Source organism: Chrysochloris asiatica, unplaced genomic scaffold, assembly GCF_000296735.1.
Source record: "Chrysochloris asiatica unplaced genomic scaffold, ChrAsi1.0 scaffold00016, whole genome shotgun sequence".
In the NCBI taxonomy this organism is placed as follows: Eukaryota; Metazoa; Chordata; class Mammalia; order Afrosoricida; family Chrysochloridae; genus Chrysochloris; species Chrysochloris asiatica.
This window is the reverse complement of record NW_006408534.1, coordinates 11,137,171-11,154,611: the sequence shown is the minus strand read 5'-3', so window position 1 is coordinate 11,154,611 and position 17,441 is coordinate 11,137,171. Positions and strand designations below refer to the sequence as shown.

General features: G+C 38.0%; 1 protein-coding gene and 1 pseudogene across 2 annotated transcripts in view; one reads left to right on the top strand and one right to left on the bottom strand.

Moving 5' to 3' along the window:
- BRE (brain and reproductive organ-expressed (TNFRSF1A modulator)) overlaps positions 1 to 17,441 on the top strand; it is a 746,464-nt gene that overhangs the window by 202,467 nt on the left and 526,556 nt on the right. The gene's annotated exons all lie outside the window — the stretch shown is intronic.
- On the bottom strand, positions 1,323 to 2,928 carry LOC102841788 (annotated as a pseudogene).

Sequence of the window (17,441 nt, the reverse complement as noted above, 5' to 3'; positions counted from 1 at the left end):
AAAAAAAAAAGAAAATCAGAACAAAGCGAAACTGTCAAAATGTATTGTCTACCTTTGCTCCGAGGTTTCTGCGTCATTTTTCCATGGTGTGTCTGCTCAAGTTGTTGGGTCTTGTCCAAGTTCTTGGCTCTAGGCCACTGAGCCCAGCAGATTCAAAAGTATGTGATTTGTTACTTTTGCTACAAGTTCCACTAGCTGTAAGCCTTCAAACTTTTAAAATATTCTTACCTATATGATTCTGAGTTTTGGAGCTTTGCCCTGAATCTGTTTGGCCTGATATTCTGTGGTATTGCTGATGGCAAACTTCACTGCACCTCTACCCATCAAGCCCCGCCTCCCCACTTTTGAACATTTTAAAGAGATCTTGAGCAACAAGTTTAATAAGCCATTTGATTTCTTTGTTGCTGCTAGCATGAGTGCTGACTGTGAATCTAAGCAAAATGAACTTTTTGACTATTTCAGTCTTTTCTTCATTAACATGATATTATTTATTAGTCCAGTTGGGAGGATTTTTGTTTTCTTTACACTGAGGTGTGATCCATTACTGAAGACTGAGCTCGTTGATATTCATCAGTAAGTATTTAAGTCCCCTTCAGTTCCATCAAGCAAGGTTGTATATTGTCTGCATATCACAAGTTGTTAATGAGTCTTCCTCCTATCTTGTTGCCATGTGCTTCTTAATATAATCTAGCTTCTGGGATTATTTGTTTTATATACAGGTTGAATACGTATGATGAAAGATTCAACTCTGCTGCACAAGTTTCCTGATTTTCAACCATTCAGTATCCCCTTGTTCTGGTTAAACAACTGCCTCTTGGTCTATGTACAGGTTCCTCATGAGCATAATTAAGTGTTCTGGAATACTCTTTCTTTGCAGTGTTATCCATCATTTGTCATGATCCACACAGTCAAAAGTGTTTGCATAGTCAGTAAAGCACAAGTAAATATCTGTCTGATATTCTCTGCTTTCAGCCAAGATCCATCTAACATCAGCAGTGATATCCCTAGTTTCATGGCCTTTTTTAAATCTGGCCTGAGTTTCTGGCAGTTCTCTGTCAGTGTACTGTTGCAGACATTTTTTTTTACATTCAAAGTTTTTTTTTAAATTCACAGTATAAGAAATGAACCAACTTGTTTGGAAAACAAAATGGCAAATAAATTAGACCCATGTTAAAATAGCAGGTCAGCTAAATGTCCAAACTTAAAGATGCAATAGCAAGAGATTACTTTGATTCCATAGCCTTCTTTAAGAGGTTGAACTTTTTCAAAACATAACTTTGTCATGAACTGGTCCAGAACTCATTAGCATATGGGAATGCTTACTAACAGGGATGGTGGTCAGGAACACGTTTCTCTGGCACTGCTCTGATAATGTTGTCCACACGTAATATCACCTCGGCTGCTTCAGCTGCACTCAGAAGGACTTGTCGCTTCACCTGGAAACTTTCCATAATACCTATCACTGCCATATCTCCAATAGTACCTTCTTTCATATCCAGTCCAGCTGTTTTATTGCCTTCACTGTGGGTGGATCGGAGCTGTGCCACTAGATGTGCACTGTCATAGCCTGCATTGTCAGCTATGATGGTTGGCAACATTCTCAGTGCTTTAGCGTAAGACTCCATTGCAATAGCCTCTTTGCCAGGCATTCTATTGGCAAGTTGTGTAACAGCATGAGCCATCAGCATCTCAGAACAACCTCCTCCAAAAACCGTTCTAGAATCCTTCACAGTTTGGGCAAGAACACAAAGAACATCATGCAGAGATCTTTCTGCTTCATCTAAGATTTGCTGAGTAGCACCACGTAGAACAATGGTGCAAGCCTCACCAAGGGCTACTCCAGAAAAGCGAATGAGCTTGTCTTCGTCGATCATAACTTCCTCAATGAGTTTGCAACTTCCAAGCTTTACCAATTCTGGGTGATCAAAAATAGAAGCAATTTCACCACCTGTGACAAGTGCCAGGCATTCCACACCTGCAAAATCTGCATGCTCAATAGCCATGACACCAGCTGCGCCAAAGAGCTGTTCTGGGTAATTATAAATTAATTGCCTGTTAATAAAACAATTGATTCCATGCTTCAGAATATGCTCAACTTTCTCCTTCATTTTTTCCTTTTCTGCATGTTCTATTTCTGCAACTTTTGCTGTAGAATCAACTCTTACCCTGGAACCAAATATATTTTGTCAGTATCCATTCCAGTATTTGCATTAAGAATTTTAGCATTTTCAATTCTCTTTGGTTGATTTACTCCAATCTTTTTATCTAACAGAAATCCTTCATCTAAATAGGAATCTGCCAGACTTCCTCCTAATTTCTTGATGACAAGAATTGCCTCAAGATTACCAGAGCCTTTCAGTCTGAGAACAGCTTCTACAGCTAACTTTGTAAAGTGATCCTTGTGATGAGTAAGAAGTTTTGAGGATAATGTTGTACCCGCAATGTTCATTAAATCTTGACGGAATTTAGTTTCATCAGAACCATGATCAACTGCAGCATTCAACAGAGCTTCTCTTGCTGCCTTTGTGGTTTCTCTCCAACCACTGATGATGGTTTGTGGATGAATCTTCTTGGCAATTAGGATTTCTGCTTCCCTTAACAATTCTGCTGCTAAAACAGTAACAGAAGTAGTGCCATCACCAGCTTCATCATCTTGAACCCTTGACATATCAACTAAAACTTTAGCTGCTGGGTTGTCAACACCAATGTTTTTTAGAATAGTTGCACCATCAATGGTTACCATAAGGGAGGCATCACGTCCACTGCTTAAAAGAATCTTATCCATGCCCTTGGGTCCCAAAGTGCTCTTTACCAAGTCTCCAGTAGCAATGGCACCAATAAAAGAAGACAGACGCGCTGTCTCCACTCTCTTTCTTCATCAGCTCCCGCCTTGAAGATGTTAACAGGCGCTAGAGAAAGGGATGCCATGGTTCCAATGAGTTTGGAGCACACGCAAATCCCTCACAGCTCTCCCTGGTAACCAGGAGAGAACAGGGCTGTTGCAGCCATTTTTAAATTATCTTTAGCAAGATTTTACTTTCATGATATTCATGATATTGTTCAATGATTTTCACATTCCATTGGGTCACCTCTCTTTGAAATGAGCACAAACAAGGATCTCTTCCAATCTCCCCTCAAAAAAGATTCGATATTATGTGAAGTAGCTGTCATGGGGACTTTGTTTTTTATTTTATTCATGAGATATCGAGGCACTTTTAGTTTTTATCCAGGTAATTACATATAATTCATGACTGAATATTAAAATACATTTTTATAGCAAATGAGACAAATATGTATATAGAAGATAATAAAGAGCTATCAAAAGCAACAGAAGAATAGCAAAGGTATTATTTGGTTTTAAAAATATCCCTATTCCAAGGAATCCTGGTGTGGCACTGTAGGATAAGCACTGGACCACAAGGTCGGTTAGTGGTTCGAACTCACCAGCCACTCCTTGGAAACCATATACAGGGCCACTATGAGTCTGAACCAACTCAACTGCACTTAGTAACAGCAACAATTCATTGAAAACAACAACCCTGTTAATATAACTATTATTAAAATGTAGCAGTATATTAAACATATTTTCATACTAGAAACATCAGGACAGGTGAACTGTATTAATATGGTTTATTTTAAGTAATGACAACAACTGGAGAGTCAACAGTTTAGCACATGAAGGATTGAAGAATTACATACAGTGTTTGAAAAATACAAGGAGGTAAATCTGCAATTCATGTTAAATATATATAATGTGAACATACTAAAGTTAAGTCATGTATGACAATTACAGAAATCCTACTTTATTAGGAATAACTGGGAAATAAGGCATTCTGGTTAATCAAGTACTCAGACTCATAAAAATGTACTGTATGAGTTTTATGTGAATCATCAATTATTTTAAAATAATTGAATTTTGATAAAATACTTTTTACACTAAAAATAGACTATAATTTTATCCTTTTTGATGATTCAGATACTTTTAAGGAACTGTTTATAGCATACAAATTATTATTAACCATGATTGCCATTATATTGTAGTGTGTAGCAGAGTAGATTGATGAAGAATTTCAAAATAATGTTAGTTACTAGGGAATTGTTGCTGGATTAAGAAAGCTTAAATAGGCCTTGTGATTTTAGTAGTCACAGGTAGTAAGTCATACAAAGAAAAAGGGACATGTGCAAACATATACAAGGGGGCTTCCAAAAGTTCTTAGAAAAATGGAATTAAAAGCAAATGGCATTTTCCCACAAACTTTTTAAACCCTCTCATTTATGTGAAGCTGCATATACAGACATATGTTTACCTGTATGCCTATGTGTACATGTGGCTGTTAAATTTATATGTATTTTTAAATTTATATTATCTACTTGTGGCATATACAGCTATTACTAAGGAACCTGCAAATTGAAGGAATTTGATTAAAATTTACTAAGAGGAAATTGGCTCCTAGGCATAATGATTTTGGCTGAAGAAGATAGTGATCCTGGCATAGTATTGCCTTGTGAGAGCTCCAAGATTAAAAGAATTAGCTACATAGAGGCAGATGCTTCCTAGCTTTCTGGAAGCACAATTATAAGGTTTATGAAAAACAGGAAGATCAACATCTCACGCAGGTTTTTCGAACTGGGAACTGATTTAGAAGTGCTATTTTGTATCCTTTAGATCTTGTTTATTGAGTCCTGATAATTAGATTTTTCTTTTCTTGTTTTTTCATTCTTATTTCCATTGTGTTATTCTTTTGATTTTACTGATTACCAAAGAGCAGTTTGGAAAGTAATACCTTGTAATTCTCTTGAGCTAATATTTTTCAAATTCAATAATTGATGACCATAACTAGTCATATGTCAATATTGTAGTTTTAGAATTACTGTTTTTGTTTGTCTATTTCTGCCCCTAACCACAGATTAGCCTGACTTCCTAGTACCCAGTATCTTTACTGACCCTGGAGAGGTTTTGGATCCTTAAATATACATTATTCCATTTGAAATGAATTAGAGTGATCATTCACTTGACAATTTGAGTGCCCTCATTGAATAGCTCATAATGTCTAGCATAAAGATACATAATTACTTATAGAGAGATAAATTAAGTACTCTCCTTGGTACCAGATACTTTATATTCGAATAGAAGTTGTTGTTAGGTGCTGTTAACTGATAACTACTCAACTACTCATAGCAACCCACATGAGAGGGTAGAATTGCCCCATAGGGTTTTCTAGGCTGTAATTGAATTGGGCTGTGAGCCACAAGGTCAGCAGTTCGAAACTACCAGCTGTTCCGTGGGAGAAAGTTGAGGCTTTCTGCTCCCGTAAACATTTCCAGCTTCAAAAACCCTGTACCGGGTCGCTATGAGTCGGAACCAACTCCACGGCACATAACAACAACAACAATCTTTGTGGAAACACATCACTAGATCTGCATAGCCCATAGTTAAGTTTTAACTGTCAACTTTTCAGTTATCAGCCTAACACTAAAGTGTTGTACCACCAGAGTTCAGAAAGTTTGATAATTTTATGTATTAGTGCGTGCATGGAGTAAGAAAGTGCTCTTTTTTCCTTAATTTTCAATACCTGAGGACCTCTAGCTACTCTATCTATTGCATTTTGCTTATGTGACACCAACAAATACCTAATGAATCTACCATAAATGAAGGAGCCTTTGAAGTCACTCAACAATGTCTGTAGAAAATGCTTTAAAATTTTAGTTCAGGGGTGGCAAACTCATATGCCTGATGGAGCCAGTGTAATACAAATGAGTGACAAAGGAAAGTTGTAATAAAACTTGTATAAAAGAGTTGTATTGTTGGAGATTGTGACCGACTAAGAAGTGTATGCTTTGTCTAACTATTTTCAAACAAACAAACAAAAAACTTTGTATGGTCCAAGAGCAGCATGTATGTAGGACAAGGCCACTTATTTGCAGCCTTTCATAATTCCTTAGTATTAATGGAATCATAAAAACATTAGCAAAGATAATTTGAAATGAAATGCAATCAAATATGTCCAGTTTAAGAATGATCATGCCATTTAGTATGCTATACGGTACTTTTTCCCCCTGGGACAATTGTTGTTAAGTACCTACGAGTCAGTTCTGACTCATAGCGACCCTGTATGGGGTTTCCAAGGCTTTAAATCTTCACTGGAACAGAAAGCCTCATCTTTCACCTGCGGAGCAGCTGGAGGGTTTGAACTGTGATCTTGTTGTTTGCAGTGTAGTGCTTACTGTATAGAGCTACTGCACTCCTTTGCTAGGGCATGTTGTTTAGTGTCCGTCAAGTCGGTTCCTACTCATAGAGACTATGGATAGGGTTTCTGAGGAGCAGCCAGTGGGTTTGAACTGCCGTCCTATGGTTCGCAATCTAGTGCTGATCCTACTGCACTACATAACTACTTGTTGTTGGTAGGTGTTATGAGTCAGTTTTAGCCCAATGCGACCCTGTATGGAGTTTCTGAGGAGCCACTGGTGGGTTTGAATTGCTGACCTTGTGGTTCAAACTGACCGTGCAGCCCAGTTCATTATCCTTGAGTACTGCATTAGACATTGAATTTGCGTGATGGTTTCCTAGCCAGAGCTTGAAAGATGTTACAGATTTAGATTCGCAAAATAATAATGGTAATAATAATAAGCCATATAATTGGCATAACAAAAACAAGCTCAATTCATTGGTTATGAACTGTGAAAATTAAAAGAATTAACTGAAAAAAAAAAAAAAAAAGTGTTGCTCAGCCCTAGTATAGGTCAAAGGCTCAGGACACATTCTATTGCTTCCTGGGAAATGTTTGGGACAGTTCTACTAGAAAACCCCAGTCAGTTGAGCCATTATCCTTCATTAGTTGTGAAGTGCCGTCCAGTTGGTTCTGACCTATAGTGACCCTGTCTAGGGTTTCCGAGGAGCAGCTGGTGAGCTTGAACAGCCAACCTTGCAGTTGAAACCATCTTTGCAGGCCAGTTCATTAACCCGCAGTGCCACACCAGGACTTTTTCATTTAGTTAGTGAAGCTGAGGGCCTAATGAATTATGGTGGAAATATTTGGGTCTCTCATCACATTGGGAAAATTCATCAGAAAGACTATCAATTTTTTTTCTGCATGCCTGCCTTGGTATCTGAATGCTTGATGATGACTCCAAAATCACAGTTTCTCTAGGGCCAGTGAGTATGTGTCACTCAAGACTTACTGAATCAGTGTTTCAGAGGATGGGCTTTGAGACAGAAGCTTTCTTTGTAAGCTGTTTTCACAGGCATTCTGATGATAGCTAGGATGGGAATTGCAGCTATAGATAGAAATGTTTCATATATTTGCTGGAAGGTGTCAGATTTCCTTAGCCAATGAAGATTGTGTATTGATCACCTTCTATTGACTCGACGGCACTTAACAACAACAACAACAAATTAAGGAATTACAAAAATGTATTGTTTATTGCTAAAAGAATGATTGAAAGTTGATGACAATTGAAATTGGTAGCTTGGAATGGAAAAGTTTTGAAGAGGTTTATGAAGCTTCATAGTCTTCATCATCAGTTACACTGAGGATAGCAGGGGAAAGCTGTTTGGATGGTAGTATTCAAAACATATTTTTCTTTTTGTGAAGGTGAGGGGCATAGTAATTTTGAAAGAACTAGTGGATGACTTTGAGGGCTAGAGAGGGATGATGAGTTTGAGGAAGTGAAAATGGACAAAACAATAATATCTATGTACGGCTTCATTGATAAACTGTTGAAAGGGAGCCCTTGTGGCTGCTTTGTGGGAACCTGGTTTCAGTCTGGAAGAAAAGAGAATGTGAGCAAAACATACAAAGGTGTGTGGGCCCAAGGCACATGTTTCAAGCTTTCATAGACCCGGCACTCATAAGGATCCATAAAACAGTTTGTACGGATGAATGTGTTTTAGTCAAGTGGAGAAAAGGTAAAAATAGCTTTGATTAAAGTACCATAAAGTGAGTGAAGACCTTCTCCCCAAGCTCAGTGGTAATGAAGGTCTGTCTGGGTGCAGTTTATTGTGGACAGCCACAAGACTCATGTCAATAATCGAGGTATCCCTATCTGATTTGGAATGATTTTCCCTTTTCTCCTGTACATCCTTCAACTGGGCTATTGGTTCTTTAGAAGTCACTTTATTACCCCCAACCCCAATCAATACCTTATTGATGTTTGAAAAGCTCTGGGATAAGGAACATCTCAGTGGTTACCTATTTCAGACATGTTTTAACTTAAGTTCATTGAGTGAGTCATAATGTATAAGAGCAGCATCTTCCACCTTTCTGTCCTGTTTCCCTTTTCATTTTGTTTTTTCTTTTATGATTATAGTAGTTGTTGGGCTAGTCAAAATAGATTGATTAATCCTCTTGTAATTTTTCCTGCAGATAAATGTGAAAAGCCATTCCATTTTTATCTCTGGCTGAAAACATAAGGAGCCACATTAAAGAACTCTTGAATAATTCTGTGATGTGGTCAGAGTTCATGTACCTCTCCCTCTACTCTCTGTCTCTTGTTGTTATTAAATCCATCGAGTAAGCTCCAATTCATAGTGACCCTGTACATATAGGGTTTCTGAGGCTGTAGTCTTTATGGGAGCAGAAAGCCTTATCTTTTTCCCACAGAGCAGCTGGTAGTTTTGAACTGCTGACAGTGAGATTAGTAGTCTGACTTGTAACCACTATGCTGCCAGACTCCTACTCTGTCCCCTAGAGGGTAGGATAATGATAGCTTAAATAATAAAGTAAATTCATTTGCTTACAGAAATTAAAAGTCCATAGATTGGCTTCAGATATGACTTGCTCTGTGGCTGAAAGAATATCACTGAAAGACTTCGTTTTTTTCCATGTATCTACTTTTCTGCTTTACCTCTAACTGTGCTGATTTTATTCTTAATAAAATTTATATAGTAGCCATTTTGTTGTTGTTAAGTGCTGTCGAGTCACTTCTTAACAACATCATGACCCTGTATGGGGTTTCCAAGGAGCAGCTGGTGGATTTAAACTGCTAACCTTTCTGTTAGAAGCCATTGCTTATCCTACAGCACCACAGCAGGACAACATTAGTAGCCATATAGCAACTTACAGTGTCTACCCATCTTTCTGAAAAGCTACCTCCAAGTCTCAAGTCCACATAATTCCCCCAAACCCATATTTAGTAAGTATCTGTTATTGTACAGTAGCCATGGAGCAGCTCAGGTCCCTTCCTTGTGAATACAAAATTGTCAACTCCAATTCATGGGAAAAAAGAAAGCTTTTGTCTCTGAAGCTTCAACTAATGACATCTTTTATCTCATTGTCTTCTATTGGGTTTTATGCCCTTATAATCATCAATCAATGAGACGAGGTACATTGTTCGTGAGGTTAGACATTTAAAGCTTATAATGAACTTGAAGTAGAATTTCCTTATAAAAAAAACCATGCTTGAGAATTGAGAGGGAAGGTTTTTCAAAGGAAAGTTAGTTATTACCAGAGGTAATGGGCTCATCAAGCTTAACAACAATTGTGAGGATGGCGTGGGACCAGGCAGTGTTTCGTTCTGTTGTGCATAAAGTCACTGTGAATTGGAGCCAACTCAATGGCACCTAATAATGACTACAACCAGTGGGAGGGAGAGTGGATGTTGGAGATCAGTAAGAGATATCTACTACATGTGGGTTAGGGCCAATGCTTGGACCTGAGGCTTGGAAGTTGCTTTTTCAGAAAGAAAGGTAGACATTGAAAGTTCTTACTATTCCAGTCATCATTGTACTTTGGATATCTCTTTTTCTTTGGAAGACTGTTTACTTTTTGTGATTTTTCTTTTTAGTTGGTTTAATAATAGAAACCCGAGGCAGCCACATTTTCAGCTGGAGGTTCTTCTGTCCATTTGCACACACACACACACACACATATATATATATATATATATGTTGTTATGTGGCGTGGAGTCGGTTCCGACTCATAGCGACCCTGTACAGGATTTCCGAGGCTGTGAGTCTTTACAGGAGCAGAAAGCCTCATCTTTCTCCCATGGAACAGCTGATAGTTTCACACTGCTGACCTTGCAGTCCGCAGCCCGATTCATAACCAGTACACTACCAGACCTCCATATATATACACACACATTATATTACTAAGACAGATGGTCTTAAAGCCATCAATGTCCTAGTAATATAATATATACACATATATTATATTACTAGAACATTGATGGCTTTAAGACCATCAGACTAGGATAAGGATTTTGACTAAGAGAGATGGAGAATCCACAAATACTGCAGACTGGAATTAAATCAAAGGACTTGAGCTAAGATGAGGAGAAATAGTTGTATATTATAAATCATTATAGCTCAGGAGCTAAAACTAACTAGGGCAGGCATCAGAAACCAGGTGTCAGAGTCTATAGGAGTTCTGCTAGTAAAAAACCAACTGTGTGTCCGTCCTTATTCCATACTGCCTATTCATATGGATCTGTGTCTGATTATCATTGTTGTTGTTGTTAAGTGCCATCAAGTTGATTCCGACCCATAGCGTCCCTGTAGAGGGTTTCCAAGGAGTGACTGGTCAGCTTGAACCACCAACCTTGCAGTTCAAACAAATGTTGCAATCTAGCACATTAGCCCACAGTGAGTCTGAAGGAAATGAGAATCTACCCTGAGGTCTGGTCCTGACTGAATCAAGGAATGAATATTGTCTTGTTACTGGAGAATGGACTGGATCCCTAGGATGTGACTCACGTCATTGCTTTAAATGTTCCACATCAGCAAAGGATCACCAAGCTTGCATGACCTTTTATCCTTATTTAAATAATTTGCTCTGTGTTTGAGACCTATAGACAGAAATCTGTATTGTTAACTTTTTAAGTTTGAGAGGTTCCCTAAGTCATTTTTTAATGAAAAGTGAAACCTTAACAAAGTGTTTGCTTTAACTAGATGATTACAGTTAATTTCTTGTAAAGAAACACAGAAGCACACATTAACTTAAAATAAGCTTACACTGTTGTTTCTTGTAGTACAGCCAGGAAAAACAGTAACAAGCTGTCTCCTTTAAAATCATATCCCTGGATGATATTCGAGCAACCTGGAAAATTTAAATACATCCCCAGGAAAAACAATCTGAATTAAGTTAGAAGTCATATTTGCTAATTTATTTTATGCCACTGCAATGTGACCTGGTATTCTTACAGTCTGAGTAGCACTGACTTAACTATATACTTTCCTCAGGTGTTGTTGTTGTTAAGTGCCTTTGAGTTGGTTCCTACTCAGAGCAAACCTGTACAGGGTTTCCCAAGAGCAGCTTGTAGGTTTGAATCACTGACCAGTATATTATCCTGTAGTGACACACCAGGACTCTTAAGTGGCAACATTAATTTCAGGCCAAAGCTGATCTGGACTCACAAAAAGATTTGTTGTATTGAGGGATAATTAATAAAATTTTACTCTACATTTGGTATTTTATATAAAATTGAGCTTAATATTTATTCATACATTTCTGGGAGGCAGACGCTTAAAAACTTTAGCATTTTGGTCCCAAGTGATTGATTTTGCATCTAAAAGATAACACCTTAAAAGTGGTCAGCTTGAACCACCAACCCTGCAGTTCAAACAAATTTTGCAGTCTAGCACATCTGTATCTTATATAAGGAAGAAATAGAATGGAGTTAGTTATTATTCAGTTTAGTACTATCCAAAAGACTATTATTGTTCAGTAAGTTTAGTGTTCCTAGCCTTTAATATGGCATCTGGTATAGTGCTGTAGGATAAATACTGGACTACTAGAGTCTAGGTTGGTGATTCAAAGCCACCAGTTGCTCTTCAGAAACCCTATTCCAGGTCTCTATGAATTGCAACCGACTAGACGGCACTTACCAACAAGAAACCTTTTATATATATTGTAGAAAAGATACTGTTTCTCTTGTCTAAATGGTTATATCTTTAGAAGGAAAATAAAGATGAATGCATATTCTTTTCCTTTAGAGTGCCTTCTTTTTTCAGTCCTGTTCCATTTGAGGAGTTTCCAATATCATCAGTCAAAACAAGACCAGGGACAGATTGTGAAACAGACCATCAATTGCTCATATGAAACTTCAAACTGAAGCTGAAGAAAATGATAAAAAGTCAATGAGAGCCAAAATATGACCTTGAATACATCTCACCTGAACTCAGAGATCTTCTGAAGAACAAATTTGATACATTAAACACTATAGACCAAAGACCAGAAGAGTTGTGGGATGACATCAAGAACATCATACAGGAAGAAAGTAAAAAGTCATTAAGAAGACAAGAAAGAAGGAAAAGATCAAAATGGATGTTAGAAGAGACACTGAAACTTGCTCTCCAGCGTAGAGATGCTAATGGAAATGGAAGAAGTAAGGAGGTACAAGAGCTGAACAGAAAATTTCAAAGGTCAGCTGAAAAAGACAAAGTCAAATATTACAGCAAAATGTGCAAAGATCTGGAGTCAGAAAACCAAAAGGGAAAAACACATTCAGCATTTCTCAAGCTGCGAGAACTGCAGAAAAAATTCAAGCCTTGACTTTTGTTATTGAAGGCTTCTCTGGGCAAATTATTGAATAGTGCAGAAAGGATCAAAAGAAGATGGAAGGAATATACAGAGTCACTGTACCAAAAGGAAATGGTTAATGTTCAACTGTTTCAAGAGGTAGCATATGATCAAGAGCCAATGATACTGAAGGAAGATATCCAAGGTGCATTGAGGGAATTGGCAAAGAACAAGGCTTCAGGAATTGATGGAATAAAAATTGAAAAAGTGAGGCACTCACTCATCTATGCCCAGAAATTTGGAAGACAGCTATCTGGCTGACTGATTGGAAGAGATCCATATTTGTGCCCATTCCAAAGAGAGTTGGCCCAATGGAATGCGGAAATCATCAGCTAATATCTTTGATATCCCATGCGAGTAACGTTTTACTAAAGATAATACAGAAACGGGTGCAAGCATACATTTACAGAGAACTTCTAGAGGCTCAAGCTGGATTCAGAAGAGGACACTGAATGGGGAATATCATTGCTGATGTCCGATGGCTCTTGGCTGAAAACAGAGAATACCAGAAAGATGTTTACCTGTGCTTTATTGACTATGCAAAGGCTTTCAATTGTGTGGATCATGACAAACTATGAACAACATTGCAAAGTATGAGTATTCCTGAACACTTACTTGTGCTCATGAAGAATCTGTACATGGACCAAGAGATAGTTGTTTGAAAAAAACATGGGAACACTGAATGGTTTAAAATTAGGAAAAGTGTGTGACAAGGTTGTAGTCTTTCACCATAATTATTCAACCTGTATGCTGAGCAAATAATCCGAGAAGCTGGGTTAGATGAAGAAAAATGTGGCATCAGGATTGGAGGGAGACTCATGAACAACCTGTGATATGCAGATGACACAGCCTTGCTTGCTGAAAGTGACGAGTACTTGAAGTATTTACTGATGAAGCTCAATGATCACAGCCTTCAGTTTGGATATTTGAGCAACCTGAAAAATGTAAAGAAAACAAAACTCCTCACCATTGGACCAATAAACAACATTCTTATCAACGGAGAAAATCTTGAAGTTGTCAAGGTCTTCATTCTTCTTGGATCAACTATCAATACTCATGGAAGCAGCAGTCAGGAAATCAGACGACATATTACATTAAGCAAATCTTCTGCACAAGATCTTTTTGAAGTGTTGAAGGGCAACGATGTCAGTTTCAGGACTAAGGTGCACCTGCCCCAAGCCATGCTATTTTCAATAACCTCATATGCATGTGAAAGCTGGACTGTGAATAAAGAAGACCATAGAAGAATTGATGCTCTTGAGTTATGGTGTTGGAGGAAAATATTGAAAGTGCCATGGGCTGACAAAAGAACCAACAGATCTGTGTTGAAAGAAGTGCAACCAGAGTGCTCCTTGGAGGCCAGGATGGTAAAACTCCATCTCTCATACTTCAGACACATTGTCAGGAGGGACCAGTTGCTGGAGAAGGATATTATGTTTGGTAAGGTGGAGGGTCAGAGAAAAAGAGGAAGACCCCCAGTGAGATGGACTGGCAAAGTGACAACATCATTGGGCTCAAGTGTGGCAACAATTGTGAGGTAGGCCCAGTACTGGGCAGTGTTTCGTTCTGTTGTACATAGGGTCGCTATGAGTTGGTGCCGACTTGATGGCACCTAACAACAACAACAACATAAACAGGAACCTGCCTGCTTTTTTCCTCTAAATAGCAATGAAACCGGACCAAGAAATATGGTTTGAGATTCCTTCCCTTCTCTGCTCCCTTCCACCTTTGTTTCTTTCTTCAGTCCATCTCTCATTCAAAAGAAACAAAACTTGGAAATAATTTGGGTGATCCTAGAGACCTTTTTGAAGTGGAAAATTTAACATGGAATGAGGCTGCATGTTGGTTACCTTCTTTCAAGAGGAGCTAAAATGTAGCCTATGCAGCATCTTCTGATGGACAAGAATGGACAGTATAGTTTTGTAAATGTCATAAATGAAGCCACTGATATATATTTTGGGATGCTTTTGTATATTTTATGTTAAAAGCATAATTGCCTATGGAAGAACAAATAAAGTTTCTAGTTTCAATGAAGTTGAGATTACACAGAAATTTAGGTGTGCTGTACTAGTAGGTCATTTCTTGGTAGATATTTGGTATTCTCCAGAATTTCTTTATTAATTAGAAATTTTGATTACCTAGCAACTGAGGATAAAGCTGCCTACTCCATGGAATTTTAAAAAGTTCAGATTTAGGATGCCTTATTTTGCTTTTTGTCTGTTATATGTTTTATATGGTACTGTCACAAAATCATAGGGGGAAGTGAGTTTTCAGCTATTACGGTAGCTGTGTATTTTGCCCAAGACATTACATTTGCTCTGGGGCGTGGTACACAACTGTTATATTTTGTGTTGACATGAGAATCAAGATCGTATTTAACATTAGCAGACAGATATTTGTATTTGTAAACCCAGGAACTTATTGCTGCATTTCACCCTGAAAGTCAATAAAACACTTGTTATAAGGAGTGTAGGCTACAAAACACACACTCACAAGTCCAGGACAGTTGATTGTTGATTCAGAGTCAAGTCAGAACCTTGGAGAGCTCTAGGTATACCAGGGCAGAGTTTCCAGGACTTGCCCCAAAAAGTCTGCATCTTTTTTTTGTTACTATTGTTAGCCAATCCCTAAGGCCAGCACCACTTTGTAAATATTGTCAAGGTATGTTCAATTATAAGAAGACAAATACCTTTTAATCTAAGCACAATCTGCATATTTATAGACAGTTTTAGTTAGTTGAGGCAAAATAGTCTTAAAAATGGGAGAAAATGCTTTCCTTCAACATGTCTTCCTTATCCTGTGTTGTTCTATCAGGCCATTTTATGATTCTGGATTCCTTTTAGAAGGATTGTGGTGTCATGATCAAGATATTCACAAATAGAGCAGAAGGTACCTAAGATTTCACTGAAGCAGTCTCAAGTCATGTGATTGTGTCATGTGGAAGGTGATGGATCAGTTATTGACTTATCAATATGATACTTCTTAAGTATTAGATTAAGGGACTCTGGTAGCACAGTGATTACGAATTGGGCTGTGAACCACAACGTCAGCAGTTCAAAACTACCAGCTGTTCCACGGGAGAAAGATGAGGCTTTCTGCTCCCATAAAGATTTACAGCCTCGGGAACCCTGTTTAAAACAACAGCAGCAAAAACAAACAAACAAACCACCCTAAATCAACTTGGCCAATTTAAGTTATAAACTTTGTTTTCCATAACTTTTGCCCAGTTTTCTTCTTCTAAGGGAATACTGAATGAGGAGCAGACCAAATAAGTGAGTCTAATGGAAGCAACAATTAATATTAGGTTCTGAGGAAGTAAAGAATGCTAGAGTAAAAACCAAGCTTGTGTTGTTAAGTGCTGTTGAGTTGGTTCCCACTCAGAACAACCCTGCAGAGGGTTTCAAAGGAGCGGCTGGTAGGTTTGAATTGCCAGCCTGTAGTTAGCAGGCTAGTGCTACCACACCAGGCTTCAAAAAAAAAAAATCAGAGTAGTGAGTTCAGAATAAGACATTGACCCACGGGAGGCTGATTAAAATATGGGGCCTTCAGTGAGTAGGAATCCGGTGTAGAGTGGGCAAAAGCATAGGTAATCTGTGGGAATATCTAAGAAGAGGGAGATGTTGGCAGCACATGCAGCATCACTGTGGCTCCTTCTGAGTGATGAGAGTCACCATCTCTGGGCATGATGGCATGGTGGGGAGGGCCGGATTTGATAGTATAGATTAGGAGACAGACTTTAATACTGTTTTATGATATTTGAAACAAATTCTTTCACCATGTGCATATATAACTTTTTAAATTAAAAAGTTATAAAAAAAAACTTTTTAAAATTAAATTAAAAAGCACCTAGTTCATGGAAAAAACAAAACAAAAAACACACTAGAAAACTGAATTTATTTTAGTAACAGTAGCTTGTATCCTTTTCATGTCTTGTTGATCAATTCTGATTTCCCTTTATTATATCTGTATGCTAGGTTGTCATCCAGAATTATGTAGCAAGGTATTTCAAATCATTTTCTTGTAGTATAGTTAATTTATTCTGTCAACTCACTGTCAAGGACAGTGATTCTGTCCTTGTAACAACTGAAATTTATTATGATAAGATTTACTTTTTAAAAACAAAATTGACAAATTTTCAAATTCACTCAGAAGATTTTTCACCCCTCCTTTAGTATGAGACCTGGTGTGGCACTGTAGGGTAAAATACTGGACTGAAAGCTTAGTTTGAACTGTACAGTCAGCACTTCAAACCCACCAGCCGGTTCCTTAGAAACCTTACACAGGGTTGATATGAGTCAGAATCAACTCGAGGGCACTTAACAACAATAATAACAACAAAATTATTGTTGTTCTAGTGATAGTGATAGTGCCAGGTCTCATTTGTTAATCTGCATGTTTTTCTCCATCTTTCCAAAGCCATGAACCTCATACATTAGTTTCCAACTTTTTATTTATTGTTATCTTCTGTATGCTTAAATTTTATCTCAATGTAGCTGGTAAGCCATGGTTTTGAATAAGTGGAAAGTGAATTGGGCCTGCACAAACATTATTCCTCATTACCTTCCTGACATAAGGAAGGAGCTGAGGATTGATTGAGCTTGTTGAGTTTGTGAGGCTGTGATGTTTGTGGGAGAGTGTACTGTGAGAAATGTGGGAAGACTGAGGCTTGCGTGAGCAGAATCATCCCTCACATCAGGCAGCTGGGACAGGGGACCAAAGGAGGAAATCCAGAATTGCCACTATATGTAAGATCAAACATGAAGGCAGGCAGACAGGTGCCAATTCTTTGTTTAGAAACAGATGTTTTAGTGATCTGTCTGTAGTAGGGTTGGCAGATGTACATTCTACACTGTTTCAATTGCTGTCTTCATCTGCGTGCCAATGGTTATTCAGCCTCTCTAGTTAACCAGTCTTTTTTGAACA